Source organism: Ambystoma mexicanum, chromosome 13, assembly GCF_040938575.1.
Source record: "Ambystoma mexicanum isolate Mex_15411 chromosome 13, UKY_AmexF1_1, whole genome shotgun sequence".
Lineage (NCBI taxonomy): Eukaryota > Metazoa > Chordata > Amphibia > Caudata > Ambystomatidae > Ambystoma > Ambystoma mexicanum.
In genome coordinates this window covers 341,739,282-341,758,362 of record NC_090938.1, presented here as the reverse complement: position 1 = coordinate 341,758,362, position 19,081 = coordinate 341,739,282, and the positions used below count along the sequence as shown (strand labels likewise).

At 48.7% G+C, this 19,081-nt stretch overlaps 5 non-coding genes across 5 annotated transcripts; all 5 read left to right on the top strand.

Annotated features, from left to right (window-relative positions):
• The first annotated feature begins 4,153 nt into the window (after positions 1–4,153).
• Positions 4,154–4,226, top strand: TRNAR-ACG (transfer RNA arginine (anticodon ACG)). Its single transcript has one exon. It is a non-coding gene; the product is annotated as a tRNA-Arg (tRNA).
• Positions 4,227–4,538: 312 nt separating this feature from the next.
• On the top strand, positions 4,539–4,611 carry TRNAR-ACG (transfer RNA arginine (anticodon ACG)). Its single transcript has one exon. It is a non-coding gene; the product is annotated as a tRNA-Arg (tRNA).
• Positions 4,612–9,135: 4,524 nt separating this feature from the next.
• Positions 9,136–9,208, top strand: TRNAR-ACG (transfer RNA arginine (anticodon ACG)). Its single transcript has one exon. It is a non-coding gene; the product is annotated as a tRNA-Arg (tRNA).
• A 4,891-nt stretch (positions 9,209–14,099) lies between these two features.
• TRNAR-ACG (transfer RNA arginine (anticodon ACG)) lies at positions 14,100–14,172 on the top strand. Its single transcript has one exon. It is a non-coding gene; the product is annotated as a tRNA-Arg (tRNA).
• A 312-nt stretch (positions 14,173–14,484) lies between these two features.
• Positions 14,485–14,557, top strand: TRNAR-ACG (transfer RNA arginine (anticodon ACG)). The gene has a single exon. It is a non-coding gene; the product is annotated as a tRNA-Arg (tRNA).
• Positions 14,558–19,081: the final 4,524 nt, after the last annotated feature.

The following is a 19,081-nucleotide window of genomic DNA, read 5'->3' as shown; positions in this document are numbered from 1 at the left end:
GATTTATTCAATATGTATACATGGTCGAAGGCTGCAGACAGGCCCAGTAACAAGAGGAGGGCTTGCTTCTTGGCATCTTTGATATCATCCTGTTGAATCTTTAGGTCCAGTAAGGCCGATTCAGTGCCGTGGCTTGGTTGGAAACCAGATTGGCGCAAGCCCAGGAGATTGTGTGATTCCAGTCAAAACAGGTTCTTCCCTGTTCGTCCAAAACCATCAAGGACCACATTGACACCCTTGCTCTGAATCTGGCCGACTTCTGTAACCATTCCATCACCTGTGGAATCTTCCCCTCCACTCTGAAGCATTCTCTTGTGCACCCTCTTCTCAAAAATTCCACAGCCGACCCCTCCGGCCCGGCTAACTTCGCAGGTTTCTATCACTCCTTTCCAGGGCAAACTCTTGGAAAAGCTGACCATCTCCCAGCTTAATCTTCACACCGACTCTGTTGGTTGTCTCCATGACCATCAGCCTGGCTTCAGAGCTGTCAGAAGCATGGAAACTGCTCTCCTGAACACCTGTGAAGACCTGCTGTCCAACCATGACTCTAACATCCCTTTTGGGTCCTCATCCTACTCGATTTCTCTTCTGCCTTTGACACGGTCAACCATGCCATCCTGCTCAACTGTCTCCGTGATAAGCCGGGTATCACTGATCAGGCCCTGGCCTGGATGACCTCTTTCCACTCTGATCGGCCCTCCCAGGTCCAACTTGGGTCCTTCCTTTTCGCCATCTCATTCTCTACTTGTGGTGTTCCCCACGGGTCTAACCTCTCTCCCTGGCTGTTCAACCAATACCTGGCACCCATTGCCCACCGCATTGCAGCTCTCTGCTTCAACTTTCAGTGCTATGCGGATGACACTCTGCTTGTTTTCAGGCTTCCCTCCCTCATCTCTGACCGTCTGTCTGCCATCCAGGACTGGTCTGCCGCCAATGATCTCTGCCTTAATCCCATTTAGGCAGAGATTCTCCTCATCGGCACACCTGCACCCTCCTTTCCTGCCACTCTCTGGCCGGCCTCCCTTGGCCCTCTTCCTGCTCCCACCTTTGAGGCTAAGAACCTTGGGGTCATCTTCGACTCCACACTCTCCTTTTCTTCTCACATCTCTGACATCTCTAAGAAGTCAAACTACCAACTGTACATTTGCAGAGGTATTGTTCCTTTCCTCTCCTTCCCCCAGAAGCTTACTGTATCTAGAGCTCTGATTCTCTCTAGGCTAGACTACTGCAACAGCCTCTTTCTAAATCTGCCTGCTTCTTCTCTCTGTCCTCTGCAACTCATCCAGAACAGGACTGCAAGACGTTTCCTTGGTCTGAAGCCCAGGGATCGTATCTCTCCAGCCCTGAAATCTTTTCATTGCTCCCAGTGGCTGCAAGGGTTAAATTCAAGTCCCTCTGCATTGTCCACAAGGCTTACTGGGGCCTGGGTCCAAAATACCTTCAACTCTCCCTCCGTAAATACCTTCCCACTCGAGCTCTTTTCTCCTCCACCTCCAACTCCCTCAGGGCCGGTCGCTTCTCCAAGCAACGAGTTGGGGGTAGATCTCTTTCCTCAGCTGGGGCCTCCCTCTGGAACAGCCTGCCTGCCACACTGAAACTTGAGGAGAACCATCTCTGGTTCCGGAAGCACCTCAAGACCTTCCTCTTTGCTTCTGCCTTTGCTCTTCCGCTCCCCTGCTGATCTGTCTGCTTCGGCTCCGTGCACCTGGCTACCCTCTGATTTCGAACCAAGGTCCCTGCCCACCCAGCCGCACACCTGCACTGCCTCCTGGCAACCCTTGCACGCAATCCTTGCACTTGGGTCTGTATCTGTAACCCTACAGTGCCCTTACCTGCACTTATCAGACACCCCTTGTCTGCGCTTTAAACCTCGCACTTGCCACCCTGCTGGCTGCGCTACCAGTTGTTGTTGTTTTTATCCCTTCCTCGGCACGTTCCACCTCGCCCCTCTCCTTGCACTTTCCTCCCTCCCTCTCCCCTGCACTTGAGCATTCTCAATGTCACTGGGCCTAGGAAGATCGCTGTTTTGTCCTCCCTTCTTCCCCTCCCTTGCCTCGTCACGCTCTGAAACACGCGTGTATGAGTACGATTCAAATACAATATCATGTCATATCATAGCAGGAATCTATAGATCTGAAGATACGCAACTCCTTCAATCATTCATTGCAAACAGTAACAAACAAGGATGATTCCTCAGTGGTGTGATGGAGGCCCTTAACAGGTCTGAGGGATGTCCCCAACATCTGGAACACGATTTATCCTCCCATTACACCACTAATGAAACTTCTTTGCCTTCTCCATTGTTCAGGACGTTTTGGCATGTGCCAATTTGCACTGGACGCAGATCCCCTGCCGCTGAGGCCTCTTGGCCATGACCTTTTAGCACTGCTATGATTTGGCAAGTGAAGAATCACAACATGGGGCCACCACTAGATGCAATGTGATGTACGCTATCTGCCAAGATGGGCTACGTGCTACATGCCAACATACAGAAAGCGGAGTCTTTACTTTTTGAAGGGTCTTCCCGTGAAAGGGCTGTTTGGCGCTTACATGGCAGAATGCATGGACCTCAGAATAGAATACTTTGTGCATCTACCTACATCCGAAGAGACACTGTCAAAGGCGTGCCTGTTCACTTTGACTGCCTGTCTGATCTTGAACAACTAGCGTAGGTCTGGGGTAAGTTGAAGACTCAACAAACACGTACCTTAACTCGGTAGTGATCTGAAGATATGGAAAGGCTGGGCGAAATCTATTGGGATCAAAGGACCTCGTGTCACCTTGCCAGTCTACAGTGGTTTGATGGATAGGGGTACAGTGGGGTGGGGCAGTGGGTAGGGTAGGTGTACAGTGGTGTGGGATATTGTGGGTAGCGAAGAGTGGGCTAGGTGTAGAGTGGTTTGGGGTATAGTCAGTGGTGGTAGAGTAGGGTGGGGATAAGGGTAGATTGGGTGAGAGGGGAGAGGTGGGAATAGAGGGGGTGGGGTAGTGAGTTAAGGACAGGTAGAATTGGGTAAGATTTTTGTTATTATACCGGTAGCCATTTACAGCGGCAATTAAGCCATTAACTCACAGCAGACTGCTTAGAAACAACATAGATACCAGGGGTTGAGTTTTGGGTGGGAGGGGCAAGGAGTGGGTGGGAATGGCCAAAGAGGTAAGCATGGCCCAAGGCAGTCAATTAGACGATAAACAACCAACAATATTTAACAAATAAATAACCCAAAAAAAAACAAGTCATGTGTCCCTCTTCACATGTCATCTCCCTCCTACCTGTACTTCAATGCAACGGTTTCGGCTTATAGGTGGTGCTTAAAATGCACAGTAGGCCATGTGCCTTCATCGCACCGGTGTTGTATACTAAACTGTTCCCCATGATAGACTGCTCGCCTGGTGTTCGGCAATCTTGGAGTCCCAACCCAACACCCTGACACAGCGATCGCCAAAAGGAAATAAAAATGTGCTGAAATGCTCCAGCCGGGCTTCTTAGTCCTGCTCTCTAAGAGGAAGGCTGCAGCTCAATAAAACACCTTTTAAGAAGTAAACAAAAAATTGTATTCAATATATTATATGTTATTTTCTTAAAGTGAAAAACCCCATTTTATGTCTCTCACTTGTTGCATGTTTCGCGTTTCTGTGGCATGCACGTCGAGTACTCCTTGGCACGCCTATCACTCAGGCCTTATCTGTTTCATATCTGTATGGCACTTTTGGGGTTGATCTGGGTACAGATCATCCTCTCCCGCGGATTTAACACTGAAGAGCACCGAGCACATAAAATGGTACAATACTAAAAAGTGAAAACAGTCTAAATCTGTTATTTGCGCATGAAAATGTGAGTGCTATAGTACAATAAATGAGATGCTTGGTCCGTAAAACTCGCCAGAAAATACGTGCAGACAGTTGCAATCCGGGCAGTATCTGATGCCAAATGCGTTCTTTGTCAGATGTTTGTATGTATTGTTTTCAATAAAGTATTTAAAAATGAGCCTTCTTTAACACATGTCACACGCCTGCTTATTGTGTGTTGGTAGCGTTTTTCCTACCTCTCGCTGTAAAAATGAGAACAAAGTTTCTCGTGATGTCTCAGGCAGCCCGACCTGAGCCTCTGGTTCGTAACAAAAGTGCTGAATGCAGCACACAGTGCAGCAGCGGGCCAGTGGCGCAATGGATAACGCGTCTGCCTACGGAGCAGAAGATTCCAGGTTCGACTCCTGGCTGGCTCGTTCAAATGCTGCCTTTTTGTTCTGTATTTAAAAATGAGCCTTCTCACGCAAGGCACTCGAAAGCTCATTGTGTGTTTTTAGTCACTGTTGCAGCGTGTTTCTACCTCTACTCGGGAGAAAAAATGGGAACTACGTTATTTCTCATGATGTCTCTAACACATGGCACACGCCTGCTCATTGTCAGTTCGTAGGCGTGTTTTCAACCACCTCTCCTTATAAAAATGAGAACTAAGTTGCTCATGATGGCTCAATCCGCATGATGAGCCTCTGCGTCGTAACAAAAGTGCTGATTCCAAGAGTCACTGCAGCAGAGGGCCAGTGGCGCAATGGATAACGCGTCTGCCTACGGAGCAGAAGATTCCAGGTTCGACTCCTGGCTGGCTCGTTCGCATGCTGCCTTTTTGTTCTAGAAAGTATTTAAAAATGAGCCTTGTCACGCATGGCACACAAAAGCACATTGTTTGTTCGTAGTTAGTGCGTTTTTTCTACCTCTCCTCTGGGAAAAATGAGAACTAAGTTTCTCATGATGGCACACGCTCGCTCACCTGCTCATTGTGGGCTTGTAGCGTTTTTTTCTACCTCTCCTTGTAAAAATGAGAAGTACGTTTCTCACTGTGTCTCAAGCAGGAAACTTCTATTTCGTTACAAAAGTGCTGACTCCTGCTCACGCTGTAGCAGCGGTCCAGTGGCGCAATGGATAACACATTTGACTAATTCCAGGTTGACTCCTGGCTGGCTCGATCATAGGCTGCCTTTTTGATTTATTCAATATGTATACATGGTCGAAGGCTGCAGACAGGCCCAGTAACAAGAGGAGGGCTTGCTTCTTGGCATCTTTGATATCATCCTGTTGAATCTTTAGGTCCAGTAAGGCCGATTCAGTGCCGTGGCTTGGTTGGAAACCAGATTGGCGCAAGCCCAGGAGATTGTGTGATTCCAGTCAAAACAGGTTCTTCCCTGTTCGTCCAAAACCATCAAGGACCACATTGACACCCTTTCTCTGAATCTGGCCGACTTCTGTAACCATTCCATCACCTGTGGAATCTTCCCCTCCACTCTGAAGCATTCTCTTGTGCACCCTCTTCTCAAAAATTCCACAGCCGACCCCTCCGGCCCGGCTAACTTCGCAGGTTTCTATCACTCCTTTCCAGGGCAAACTCTTGGAAAAGCTGACCATCTCCCAGCTTAATCTTCACACCGACTCTGTTGGTTGTCTCCATGACCATCAGCCTGGCTTCAGAGCTGTCAGAAGCATGGAAACTGCTCTCCTGAACACCTGTGAAGACCTGCTGTCCAACCATGACTCTAACATCCCTTTTGGGTCCTCATCCTACTCGATTTCTCTTCTGCCTTTGACACGGTCAACCATGCCATCCTGCTCAACTGTCTCCGTGATAAGCCGGGTATCACTGATCAGGCCCTGGCCTGGATGACCTCTTTCCACTCTGATCGGCCCTCCCAGGTCCAACTTGGGTCCTTCCTTTTCGCCATCTCATTCTCTACTTGTGGTGTTCCCCACGGGTCTAACCTCTCTCCCTGGCTGTTCAACCAATACCTGGCACCCATTGCCCACCGCATTGCAGCTCTCTGCTTCAACTTTCAGTGCTATGCGGATGACACTCTGCTTGTTTTCAGGCTTCCCTCCCTCATCTCTGACCGTCTGTCTGCCATCCAGGACTGGTCTGCCGCCAATGATCTCTGCCTTAATCCCATTTAGGCAGAGATTCTCCTCATCGGCACACCTGCACCCTCCTTTCCTGCCACTCTCTGGCCGGCCTCCCTTGGCCCTCTTCCTGCTCCCACCTTTGAGGCTAAGAACCTTGGGGTCATCTTCGACTCCACACTCTCCTTTTCTTCTCACATCTCTGACATCTCTAAGAAGTCAAACTACCAACTGTACATTTGCAGAGGTATTGTTCCTTTCCTCTCCTTCCCCCAGAAGCTTACTGTATCTAGAGCTCTGATTCTCTCTAGGCTAGACTACTGCAACAGCCTCTTTCTAAATCTGCCTGCTTCTTCTCTCTGTCCTCTGCAACTCATCCAGAACAGGACTGCAAGACGTTTCCTTGGTCTGAAGCCCAGGGATCGTATCTCTCCAGCCCTGAAATCTTTTCATTGCTCCCAGTGGCTGCAAGGGTTAAATTCAAGTCCCTCTGCATTGTCCACAAGGCTTACTGGGGCCTGGGTCCAAAATACCTTCAACTCTCCCTCCGTAAATACCTTCCCACTCGAGCTCTTTTCTCCTCCACCTCCAACTCCCTCAGGGCCGGTCGCTTCTCCAAGCAACGAGTTGGGGGTAGATCTCTTTCCTCAGCTGGGGCCTCCCTCTGGAACAGCCTGCCTGCCACACTGAAACTTGAGGAGAACCATCTCTGGTTCCGGAAGCACCTCAAGACCTTCCTCTTTGCTTCTGCCTTTGCTCTTCCGCTCCCCTGCTGATCTGTCTGCTTCGGCTCCGTGCACCTGGCTACCCTCTGATTTCGGGCCAAGGTCCCTGCCCACCCAGCCGCACACCTGCACTGCCTCCTGGCAACCCTTGCACGCAATCCTTGCACTTGGGTCTATATCTGTAACCCTACAGTGCCCTTACCTGCACTTATCAGACACCCCTTGTCTGCGCTTTAAACCTCGCACTTGCCACCCTGCTGGCTGCGCTACCAGTTGTTGTTGTTTTTATCCCTTCCTCGGCACGTTCCACCTCGCCCCTCTCCTTGCACTTTCCTCCCTCCCTCTCCCCTGCACTTGAGCATTCTCAATGTCACTGGGCCTAGGAAGATCGCTGTTTTGTCCTCCCTTCTTCCCCTCCCTTGCCTCGTCACGCTCTGAAACACGCGTGTATGAGTACGATTCAAATACAATATCATGTCATATCATAGCAGGAATCTATAGATCTGAAGATACGCAACTCCTTCAATCATTCATTGCAAACAGTAACAAACAAGGATGATTCCTCAGTGGTGTGATGGAGGCCCTTAACAGGTCTGAGGGATGTCCCCAACATCTGGAACACGATTTATCCTCCCATTACACCACTAATGAAACTTCTTTGCCTTCTCCATTGTTCAGGACGTTTTGGCATGTGCCAATTTGCACTGGACGCAGATCCCCTGCCGCTGAGGCCTCTTGGCCATGACCTTTTAGCACTGCTATGATTTGGCAAGTGAAGAATCACAACATGGGGCCACCACTAGATGCAATGTGATGTACGCTATCTGCCAAGATGGGCTACGTGCTACATGCCAACATACAGAAAGCGGAGTCTTTACTTTTTGAAGGGTCTTCCCGTGAAAGGGCTGTTTGGCGCTTACATGGCAGAATGCATGGACCTCAGAATAGAATACTTTGTGCATCTACCTACATCCGAAGAGACACTGTCAAAGGCGTGCCTGTTCACTTTGACTGCCTGTCTGATCTTGAACAACTAGCGTAGGTCTGGGGTAAGTTGAAGACTCAACAAACACGTACCTTAACTCGGTAGTGATCTGAAGATATGGAAAGGCTGGGCGAAATCTATTGGGATCAAAGGACCTCGTGTCACCTTGCCAGTCTACAGTGGTTTGATGGATAGGGGTACAGTGGGGTGGGGCAGTGGGTAGGGTAGGTGTACAGTGGTGTGGGATATTGTGGGTAGCGAAGAGTGGGGTAGGTGTAGAGTGGTTTGGGGTATAGTCAGTGGTGGTAGAGTAGGGTGGGGATAAGGGTAGATTGGGTGAGAGGGGAGAGGTGGGAATAGAGGGGGTGGGGTAGGGAGTTAAGGACAGGTAGAATTGGGTAAGATTTTTGTTATTATACCGGTAGCCATTTACAGCGGCAATTAAGCCATTAACTCACAGCAGACTGCTTAGAAACAACATAGATACCAGGGGTTGAGTTTTGGGTGGGTGGGGCAAGGAGTGGGTGGGAATGGCCAAAGAGGTAAGCATGGCCCAAGGCAGTCAATTAGACGATAAACAACCAACAATATTTAACAAATAAATAACCCAAAAAAAAACAAGTCGTGTGTCCCTCTTCACATGTCATCTCCCTCCTACCTGTACTTCAATGCAACGGTTTCGGCTTATAGGTGGTGCTTAAAATGCAGAGTAGGCCATGTGCCTTCATCGCACCGGTGTTGTATACTAAACTGTTCCCCATGATAGACTGCTTGCCTGGTGTTCGGCAATCTTGGAGCCCCAACCCAACACCCTGACACAGCGATCGCCAAAAGGAAATAAAAATGTGCTGAAATGCTCCAGCCGGGCTTCTTAGTCCTGCTCTCTAAGAGGAAGGCTACAGCTCAATAAAACACCTTTTAAGAAGTAAACAAAAAATTGTATTCAATATATTATATGTTATTTTCTTAAAGTGAAAAACCCCATTTTATGTCTCTCACTTGTTGCATGTTTCGCGTTTCTGTGGCATGCACGTCGAGTACTCCTTGGCACGCCTATCACTCAGGCCTTATCTGTTTCATATCTGTATGGCACTTTTGGGGTTGATCTGGGTACAGATCATCCTCTCTGCGGATTTAACACTGAAGAGCACCGAGCACATAAAATGGTACAATACTAAAAAGTGAAAACAGTCTAAATCTGTTATTTGCGCATGAAAATGTGAGTGCTATCGTACAATAAATGAGATGCTTGGTCCGTAGAACTCGCCAGAAAATACGTGCAGAGAGTTGCAATACGGGCAGTATCTGATGCCAAATGCGTTCTTTGTCAGATGTTTGTATGTATTGTTTTCAATAAAGTATTTAAAAATGAGCCTTCTTTAACACATGTCACACGCCTGCTTATTGTGTGCTGGTAGCGTTTTCCTACCTCTCCCTGTAAAAATGAAAACAAAGTTTCTCGTGACGTCGCAGGCAGCCCGACCTGAGCCTCTGGTTCGTAACAAAAGTGCTGAATGCAGCTCACAGTGCAGCAGCGGGCCAGTGGCGCAATGGATAACGCGTCTGCCTACGGAGCAGAAGATTCCAGGTTCGACTCCTGGCTGGCTCGTTCAAATGCTGCCTTTTTGTTCTGTATTTAAAAATGAGCCTTCTCACGCAAGGCACTCGAAAGCTCATTGTGTGTTTGTAGTCACTGTTGCAGCGTGTTTCTACCTCTACTCGGGAGAAAAAATGGGAACTGCGTTATTTCTCATGATGTCTCTAACACATGGCACACGCCTGCTCATTGTCAGTTCGTAGGCGTGTTTTCAACCACCTCTCCTTATAAAAATGAGAACTAAGTTGCTCATGATGGCTCAATCCGCATGATGAGCCTCTGCGTCGTAACAAAAGTGCTGATTCCAAGAGTCACTGCAGCAGAGGGCCAGTGGCGCAATGGATAACGCGTCTGCAGGTTCGACTCCTGGCTGGCTCGTTCGCATGCTGCCTTTTTGTTCTAGAAAGTATTTAAAAATGAGCCTTGTCACGCATGGCACACAAAAGCACATTGTTTGTTCGTAGTTAGTGCGTTTTTTCTACCTCTCCTCTGGGAAAAATGAGAACTAAGTTTCTCATGATGGCACACGCTCGCTCACCTGCTCATTGTGGGCTTGTAGCGTTTTTTTCTACCTCTCCTTGTAAAAATGAGAAGTACGTTTCTCACTGTGTCTCAAGCAGGAAACTTCTGTTTCGTTACAAAAGTGCTGACTCCTGCTCACGCTGTAGCAGCGGTCCAGTGGCGCAATGGATAACACATTTGACTAATTCCAGGTTGACTCCTGGCTGGCTCGATCATAGGCTGCCTTTTTGATTTATTCAATATGTATACATGGTCGAAGGCTGCAGACAGGCCCAGTAACAAGAGGAGGGCTTGCTTCTTGGCATCTTTGATATCATCCTGTTGAATCTTTAGGTCCAGTAAGGCCGATTCAGTGCCGTGGCTTGGTTGGAAACCAGATTGGCGCAAGCCCAGGAGATTGTGTGATTCCAGTCAAAACAGGTTCTTCCCTGTTCGTCCAAAACCATCAAGGACCACATTGACACCCTTGCTCTGAATCTGGCCGACTTCTGTAACCATTCCATCACCTGTGGAATCTTCCCCTCCACTCTGAAGCATTCTCTTGTGCACCCTCTTCTCAAAAATTCCACAGCCGACCCCTCCGGCCCGGCTAACTTCGCAGGTTTCTATCACTCCTTTCCAGGGCAAACTCTTGGAAAAGCTGACCATCTCCCAGCTTAATCTTCACACCGACTCTGTTGGTTGTCTCCATGACCATCAGCCTGGCTTCAGAGCTGTCAGAAGCATGGAAACTGCTCTCCTGAACACCTGTGAAGACCTGCTGTCCAACCATGACTCTAACATCCCTTTTGGGTCCTCATCCTACTCGATTTCTCTTCTGCCTTTGACACGGTCAACCATGCCATCCTGCTCAACTGTCTCCGTGATAAGCCGGGTATCACTGATCAGGCCCTGGCCTGGATGACCTCTTTCCACTCTGATCGGCCCTCCCAGGTCCAACTTGGGTCCTTCCTTTTCGCCATCTCATTCTCTACTTGTGGTGTTCCCCACGGGTCTAACCTCTCTCCCTGGCTGTTCAACCAATACCTGGCACCCATTTCCCACCGCATTGCAGCTCTCTGCTTCAACTTTCAGTGCTATGCGGATGACACTCTGCTTGTTTTCAGGCTTCCCTCCCTCATCTCTGACCGTCTGTCTGCCATCCAGGACTGGTCTGCCGCCAATGATCTCTGCCTTAATCCCATTTAGGCAGAGATTCTCCTCATCGGCACACCTGCACCCTCCTTTCCTGCCACTCTCTGGCCGGCCTCCCTTGGCCCTCTTCCTGCTCCCACCTTTGAGGCTAAGAACCTTGGGGTGATCTTCGACTCCACACTCTCCTTTTCTTCTCACATCTCTGACATCTCTAAGAAGTCAAACTACCAACTGTACATTTGCAGAGGTATTGTTCCTTTCCTCTCCTTCCCCCAGAAGCTTACTGTATCTAGAGCTCTGATTCTCTCTAGGCTAGACTACTGCAACAGCCTCTTTCTAAATCTGCCTGCTTCTTCTCTCTGTCCTCTGCAACTCATCCAGAACAGGACTGCAAGACGTTTCCTTGGTCTGAAGCCCAGGGATCGTATCTCTCCAGCCCTGAAATCTTTTCATTGCTCCCAGTGGCTGCAAGGGTTAAATTCAAGTCCCTCTGCATTGTCCACAAGGCTTACTGGGGCCTGGGTCCAAAATACCTTCAACTCTCCCTCCGTAAATACCTTCCCACTCGAGCTCTTTTCTCCTCCACCTCCAACTCCCTCAGGGCCGGTCGCTTCTCCAAGCAACGAGTTGGGGGTAGATCTCTTTCCTCAGCTGAGGCCTCCCTCTGGAACAGCCTGCCTGCCACACTGAAACTTGAGGAGAACCATCTCTGGTTCCGGAAGCACCTCAAGACCTTCCTCTTTGCTTCTGCCTTTGCTCTTCTGCTCCCCTGCTGATCTGTCTGCTTCGGCTCCGTGCACCTGGCTACCCTCTGATTTCGGGCCAAGGTCCCTGCCCACCCAGCCGCACACCTGCACTGCCTCCTGGCAACCCTTGCACGCAATCCTTGCACTTGGGTCTGTATCTGTAACCCTACAGTGCCCTTACCTGCACTTATCAGACACCCCTTGTCTGCGCTTTAAACCTCGCACTTGCCACCCTGCTGGCTGCGCTACCAGTTGTTGTTGTTTTTATCCCTTCCTCGGCACGTTCCACCTCGCCCCTCTCCTTGCACTTTCCTCCCTCCCTCTCCCCTGCACTTGAGCATTCTCAATGTCACTGGGCCTAGGAAGATCGCTGTTTTGCCTTCCTTCTTCCCCTCCCTTGCCTCGTCACGCTCTGAAACACGCATGTATGAGTACGATTCAAATACAATATCATGTCATATCATAGCAGGAATCTATAGATCTGAAGATACGCAACTCCTTCAATCATTCATTGCAAACAGTAACAAACAAGGATAATTCCTCAGTGGTGTGATGGAGGCCCTTAACAGGTCTGAGGGATGTCCCCAACATCTGGAACACGATTTATCCTCCCATTAAACCACTAATGAAACTTCTTTGCCTTCTCCATTGTTCAGGACGTTTTGGCATGTGCCAATTTGCACTGGACGCAGATCCCCTGCCGCTGAGGCCTCTTGGCCATGACCTTTTAGCACTGCTATGATTTGGCAAGTGAAGAATCACAACATGGGGCCACCACTAGATGCAATGTGATGTACGCTATCTGCCAAGATGGGCTACGTGCTACATGCCAACATACAGAAAGCGGAGTCTTTACTTTTTGAAGGGTCTTCCCGTGAAAGGGCTGTTTGGCGCTTACATGGCAGAATGCATGGACCTCAGAATAGAATACTTTGTGCATCTACCTACATCCGAAGAGACACTGTCAAAGGCGTGCCTGTTCACTTTGACTGCCTGTCTGATCTTGAACAACTAGCGTAGGTCTGGGGTAAGTTGAAGACTCAACAAACACGTACCTTAACTCGGTAGTGATCTGAAGATATGGAAAGGCTGGGCGAAATCTATTGGGATCAAAGGACCTCGTGTCACCTTGCCAGTCTACAGTGGTTTGATGGATAGGGGTACAGTGGGGTGGGGCAGTGGGTAGGGTAGGTGTACAGTGGGGTGGGATATTGTGGGTAGCGAAGAGTGGGGTAGGTGTAGAGTGGTTTGGGGTATAGTCAGTGGTGGTAGAGTAGGGTGGGGATAAGGGTAGATTGGGTGAGAGGGGAGAGGTGGGAATAGAGGGGGTGGGGTAGTGAGTTAAGGTCAGGTAGAATTGGGTAAGATTTTTGTTATTATACCGGTAGCCATTTACAGCGGCAATTAAGCCATTAACTCACAGCAGACTGCTTAGAAACAACATAGATACCAGGGGTTGAGTTTTGGGTGGGTGGGGCAAGGAGTGGGTGGGAATGGCCAAAGAGGTAAGCATGGCCCAAGGCAGTCAATTAGACGATAAACAACCAACAATATTTAACAAATAAATAACCCAAAAAAAAACAAGTCGTGTGTCCCTCTTCACATGTCATCTCCCTCCTACCTGTACTTCAATGCAACGGTTTCGGCTTATAGGTGGTGCTTAAAATGCAGAGTAGGCCATGTGCCTTCATCGCACCGGTGTTGTATACTAAACTGTTCCCCATGATAGACTGCTCGCCTGGTGTTCGGCAATCTTGGAGCCCCAACCCAACACCCTGACACAGCGATCGCCAAAAGGAAATAAAAATGTGCTGAAATGCTCCAGCTGGGCTTCTTAGTCCTGCTCTCTAAGAGGAAGGCTACAGCTCAATAAAACACCTTTTAAGAAGTAAACAAAAAATTGTATTCAATATATTATATGTTATTTTCTTAAAGTGAAAAACCCCATTTTATGTCTCTCACTTGTTGCATGTTTCGCGTTTCTGTGGCATGCACGTCGAGTACTCCTTGGCACGCCTATCACTCAGGCCTTATCTGTTTCATATCTGTATGGCACTTTTGGGGTTGATCTGGGTACAGATCATCCTCTCCCGCGGATTTAACACTGAAGAGCACCGAGCACATAAAATGGTACAATACTAAAAAGTGAAAACAGTCTAAATCTGTTATTTGCGCATGAAAATGTGAGTGCTATCGTACAATAAATGAGATGCTTGGTCCGTAAAACTCGCCAGAAAATACGTGCAGAGAGTTGCAATCCGGGCAGTATCTGATGCCAAATGCGTTCTTTGTCAGATGTTTGTATGTATTGTTTTCAATAAAGTATTTAAAAATGAGCCTTCTTTAACACATGTCACACGCCTGCTTATTGTGTGTTGGTAGCGTTTTTCCTACCTCTCGCTGTAAAAATGAGAACAAAGTTTCTCGTGATGTCTCAGGCAGCCCGACCTGAGCCTCTGGTTCGTAACAAAAGTGCTGAATGCAGCACACAGTGCAGCAGCGGGCCAGTGGCGCAATGGATAACGCGTCTGCCTACGGAGCAGAAGATTCCAGGTTCGACTCCTGGCTGGCTCGTTCAAATGCTGCCTTTTTGTTCTGTATTTAAAAATGAGCCTTCTCACGCAAGGCACTCGAAAGCTCATTGTGTGTTTGTAGTCACTGTTGCAGCGTGTTTCTACCTCTACTCGGGAGAAAAAATGGGAACTACGTTATTTCTCATGATGTCTCTAACACATGGCACACGCCTGCTCATTGTCAGTTCGCAGGCGTGTTTTCAACCACCTCTCCTTATAAAAATGAGAACTAAGTTGCTCATGATGGCTCAATCCGCATGATGAGCCTCTGCGTCGTAACAAAAGTGCTGATTCCAAGAGTAAGTGCAGCAGAGGGCCAGTGGCGCAATGGATAACGCGTCTGCCTACGGAGCAGAAGATTCCAGGTTCGACTCCTGGCTGGCTCGTTCGCATGCTGCCTTTTTGTTCTAGAAAGTATTTAAAAAGGAGCCTTGTCACGCATGGCACACAAAAGCACATTGTTTGTTCGTAGTTAGTGCGTTTTTTCTACCTCTCCTCTGGGAAAAATGAGAACTAAGTTTCTCATGATGGCACACGCTCGCTCACCTGCTCATTGTGGGCTTTTAGCGTTTTTTTCTACCTCTCCTTGTAAAAATGAGAAGTACGTTTCTCACTGTGTCTCAAGCAGGAAACTTCTGTTTCGTTACAAAAGTGCTGACCCCTGCTCACGCTGTAGCAGCGGTCCAGTGGCGCAATGGATAACACATTTGACTAATTCCAGGTTGACTCCTGGCTGGCTCGATCATAGGCTGCCTTTTTGATTTATTCAATATGTATACATGGTCGAAGGCTGCAGACAGGCCCAGTAACAAGAGGAGGGCTTGCTTCTTGGCATCTTTGATATCATCCTGTTGAATCTTTAGGTCCAGTAAGGCCGATTCAGTGCCGTGGCTTGGTTGGAAACCAGATTGGCGCAAGCCCAGGAGATTGTGTGATTCCAGTCAAAACAGGTTCTTCCCTGTTCGTCCAAAACCATCAAGGACCACATTGACACCCTTGCTCTGAATCTGGCCGACTTCTGTAACCATTCCATCACCTGTGGAATCTTCCCCTCCACTCTGAAGCATTCTCTTGTGCACCCTCTTCTCAAAAATTCCACAGCCGACCCCTCCGGCCCGGCTAACTTCGCAGGTTTCTATCACTCCTTTCCAGGGCAAACTCTTGGAAAAGCTGACCATCTCCCAGCTTAATCTTCACATCGACTCTGTTGGTTGTCTCCATGACCATCAGCCTGGCTTCAGAGCTGTCAGAAGCATGGAAACTGCTCTCCTGAACACCTGTGAAGACCTGCTGTCCAACCATGACTCTAACATCCCTTTTGGGTCCTCATCCTACTCGATTTCTCTTCTGCCTTTGACACGGTCAACCATGCCATCCTGCTCAACTGTCTCCGTGATAAGCCGGGTATCACTGATCAGGCCCTGGCCTGGATGACCTCTTTCCACTCTGATCGGCCCTCCCAGGTCCAACTTGGGTCCTTCCTTTTCGCCATCTCATTCTCTACTTGTGGTGTTCCCCACGGGTCTAACCTCTCTCCCTGGCTGTTCAACCAATACCTGGCACCCATTTCCCACCGCATTGCAGCTCTCTGCTTCAACTTTCAGTGCTATGCGGATGACACTCTGCTTGTTTTCAGGCTTCCCTCCCTCATCTCTGACCGTCTGTCTGCCATCCAGGACTGGTCTGCCGCCAATGATCTCTGCCTTAATCCCATTTAGGCAGAGATTCTCCTCATCGGCACACCTGCACCCTCCTTTCCTGCCACTCTCTGGCCGGCCTCCCTTGGCCCTCTTCCTGCTCCCACCTTTGAGGCTAAGAACCTTGGGGTCATCTTCGACTCCACACTCTCCTTTTCTTCTCACATCTCTGACATCTCTAAGAAGTCAAACTACCAACTGTACATTTGCAGAGGTATTGTTCCTTTCCTCTCCTTCCCCCAGAAGCTTACTGTATCTAGAGCTCTGATTCTCTCTAGGCTAGACTACTGCAACAGCCTCTTTCTAAATCTGCCTGCTTCTTCTCTCTGTCCTCTGCAACTCATCCAGAACAGGACTGCAAGACGTTTCCTTGGTCTGAAGCCCAGGGATCGTATCTCTCCAGCCCTGAAATCTTTTCATTGCTCCCAGTGGCTGCAAGGGTTAAATTCAAGTCCCTCTGCATTGTCCACAAGGCTTACTGGGGTCTGGGTCCAAAATACCTTCAACTCTCCCTCCGTAAATACCTTCCCACTCGAGCTCTTTTCTCCTCCACCTCCAACTCCCCCAGGGCCGGTCGCTTCTCCAAGCAACGAGTTGGGGGTAGATCTCTTTCCTCAGCTGGGGCCTCCCTCTGGAACAGCCTGCCTGCCACACTGAAACTTGAGGAGAACCATCTCTGGTTCCGGAAGCACCTCAAGACCTTCCTCTTTGCTTCTGCCTTTGCTCTTCCGCTCCCCTGCTGATCTTTCTGCTTCGGCTCCGTGCACCTGGCTACCCTCTGATTTCGGGCCAAGGTCCCTGCCCACCCAGCCGCACACCTGCACTGCCTCCTGGCAACCCTTGCACGCAATCCTTGCACTTGGGTCTGTATCTGTAACCCTAGAGTGCCCTTACCTGCACTTATCAGACACCCCTTGTCTGCGCTTTAAACCTCGCACTTGCCACCCTGCTGGCTGCGCTTCCAGTTGTTGTTGTTTTTATCCCTTCCTCGGCACGTTCCACCTCGCCCCTCTCCTTGCACTTTCCTCCCTCCCTCTCCCCTGCACTTGAGCATTCTCAATGTCACTGGGCCTAGGAAGATCGCTGTTTTGCCTTCCTTCTTCCCCTCCCTTGCCTCGTCACGCTCTGAAACACGCGTGTATGAGTACGATTCAAATACAATATCATGTCATATCATAGCAGGAATCTATAGATCTGAAGATACGCAACTCCTTCAATCATTCATTGCAAACAGTAACAAACAAGGATAATTCCTCAGTGGTGTGATGGAGGCCCTTAACAGGTCTGAGGGATGTCCCCAACATCTGGAACACGATTTATCCTCCCATTTCACCACTAATGAAACTTCTTTGCCTTCTCCATTGTTCAGGACGTTTTGGCATGTGCCAATTTGCACTGGACGCAGATCCCCTGCCGCTGAGGCCTCTTGGCCATGACCTTTTAGCACTGCTATGATTTGGCAAGTGAAGAATCACAACATGGGGCCACCACTAGATGCAATGTGATGTACGCTATCTGCCAAGATGGGCTACGTGCTACATGCCAACATACAGAAAGCGGAGTCTTTACTTTTTGAAGGGTCTTCCCGTGAAAGGGCTGTTTGGCGCTTACATGGCAGAATGCATGGACCTCAGAATAGAATACTTTGTGCATCTACCTACATCCGAAGAGACACTGTCAAAGGCGTGCCTGTTCACTTTGACTGCCTGTCTGATCTTGAACAACTAGCGTAGGTCTGGGGTAAGTTGAAGACTCAACAAACACGTACCTTAACTTGGTAGTGATCTGAAGATATGGAAAGGCTGGGCGAAATCTATTGGGATCAAAGGACCTCGTGTCACCTTGCCAGTCTACAGTGGTTTGATGGATAGGGGTACAGTGGGGTGGGGCAGTGGGTAGGGTAGGTGTACAGTGGTGTGGGATATTGTGGGTAGCGAAGAGTGGGGTAGGTGTAGAGTGGTTTGGGGTATGGTCAGTGGTGGTAGAGTAGGGTGGGGATAAGGGTAGATTGGGTGAGAGGGGAGAGGTGGGAATAGAGGGGGTGGGGTAGTGAGTTAAGGTCAGGTAGAATTGGGTAAGATTTTTGTTATTATACCGGTAGCCATTTACAGCGGCAATTAAGCCATTAACTCACAGCAGACTGCTTAGAAACAACATAGATACCAGGGGTTGAGTTTTGGGTGGGAGGGGCAAGGAGTGGGTGGGAATGGCCAAAGAGGTAAGCATGGCCCAAGGCAGTCAATTAGACGATAAACAACCAACAATATTTAACAAATAAATAACCCAAAAAAAAACAAGTCGTGTGTCCCTCTTCACATGTCATCTCCCTCCTACCTGTACTTCAATGCAACGGTTTCGGCTTATAGGTGGTGCTTAAAATGCAGAGTAGGCCATGTGCCTTCATCGCACCGGTGTTGTATACTAAACTGTTCCCCATGATAGACTGCTCGCCTGGTGTTCGGCAATCTTGGAGCCCCAACCCAACACCCTTACACAGCGATCGCCAAAAGGAAATAAAAATGTGCTGAAATGCTCCAGCCGGGCTTCTTAGTCCTGCTCTCTAAGAGGAAGGCTACAGCTCAATAAAACACCTTTTAAGAAGTAAACAAAAAATTGTATTCAATATATTATATGTTATTTTCTTAAAGTGAAAAACCCCATTTTATGTCTCTCACTTATTGCATGTTTCGCGTTTCTGTGGCATGCACGTCGAGTACTCCTTGGCACGCCTATCACTCAGGCCTTACCTGTTTCATATCTGTATGGCACTTTTGGGGTTGATCTGGGTACAGATCATCCTCTCCGCGGATTTAACACTGAAGAGCACCGAGCACATAAAATGGTACAATACTAAAAAGTGAAAACATTCTAAATCTGTTATTTGCGCATGAAAATGTGAGTGCTATCGTACAATAAATGAGATGCTTGGTCCGTAAAACTCGCCAGAAAATACGTGCAGAGAGTTGCAATCCGGGCAGTATCTGATGCCAAATGCGTTCTTTGTCAGATGTTTGTATGTATTGTTTTCAATAAAGTATTTAAAAATGAGCCTTCTTTAACACATGTCACACGCCTGCTTATTGTGTGTTGGTAGCGTTTTTCCTAGCTCTCGCTGTAAAAATGAGAACAAAGTTTCTCGTGATGTCTCAGGCAGCCCGACCTGAGCCTCTGGTTCGTAACAAAAGTGCTGAATGCAGCACACAGTGCAGCAGC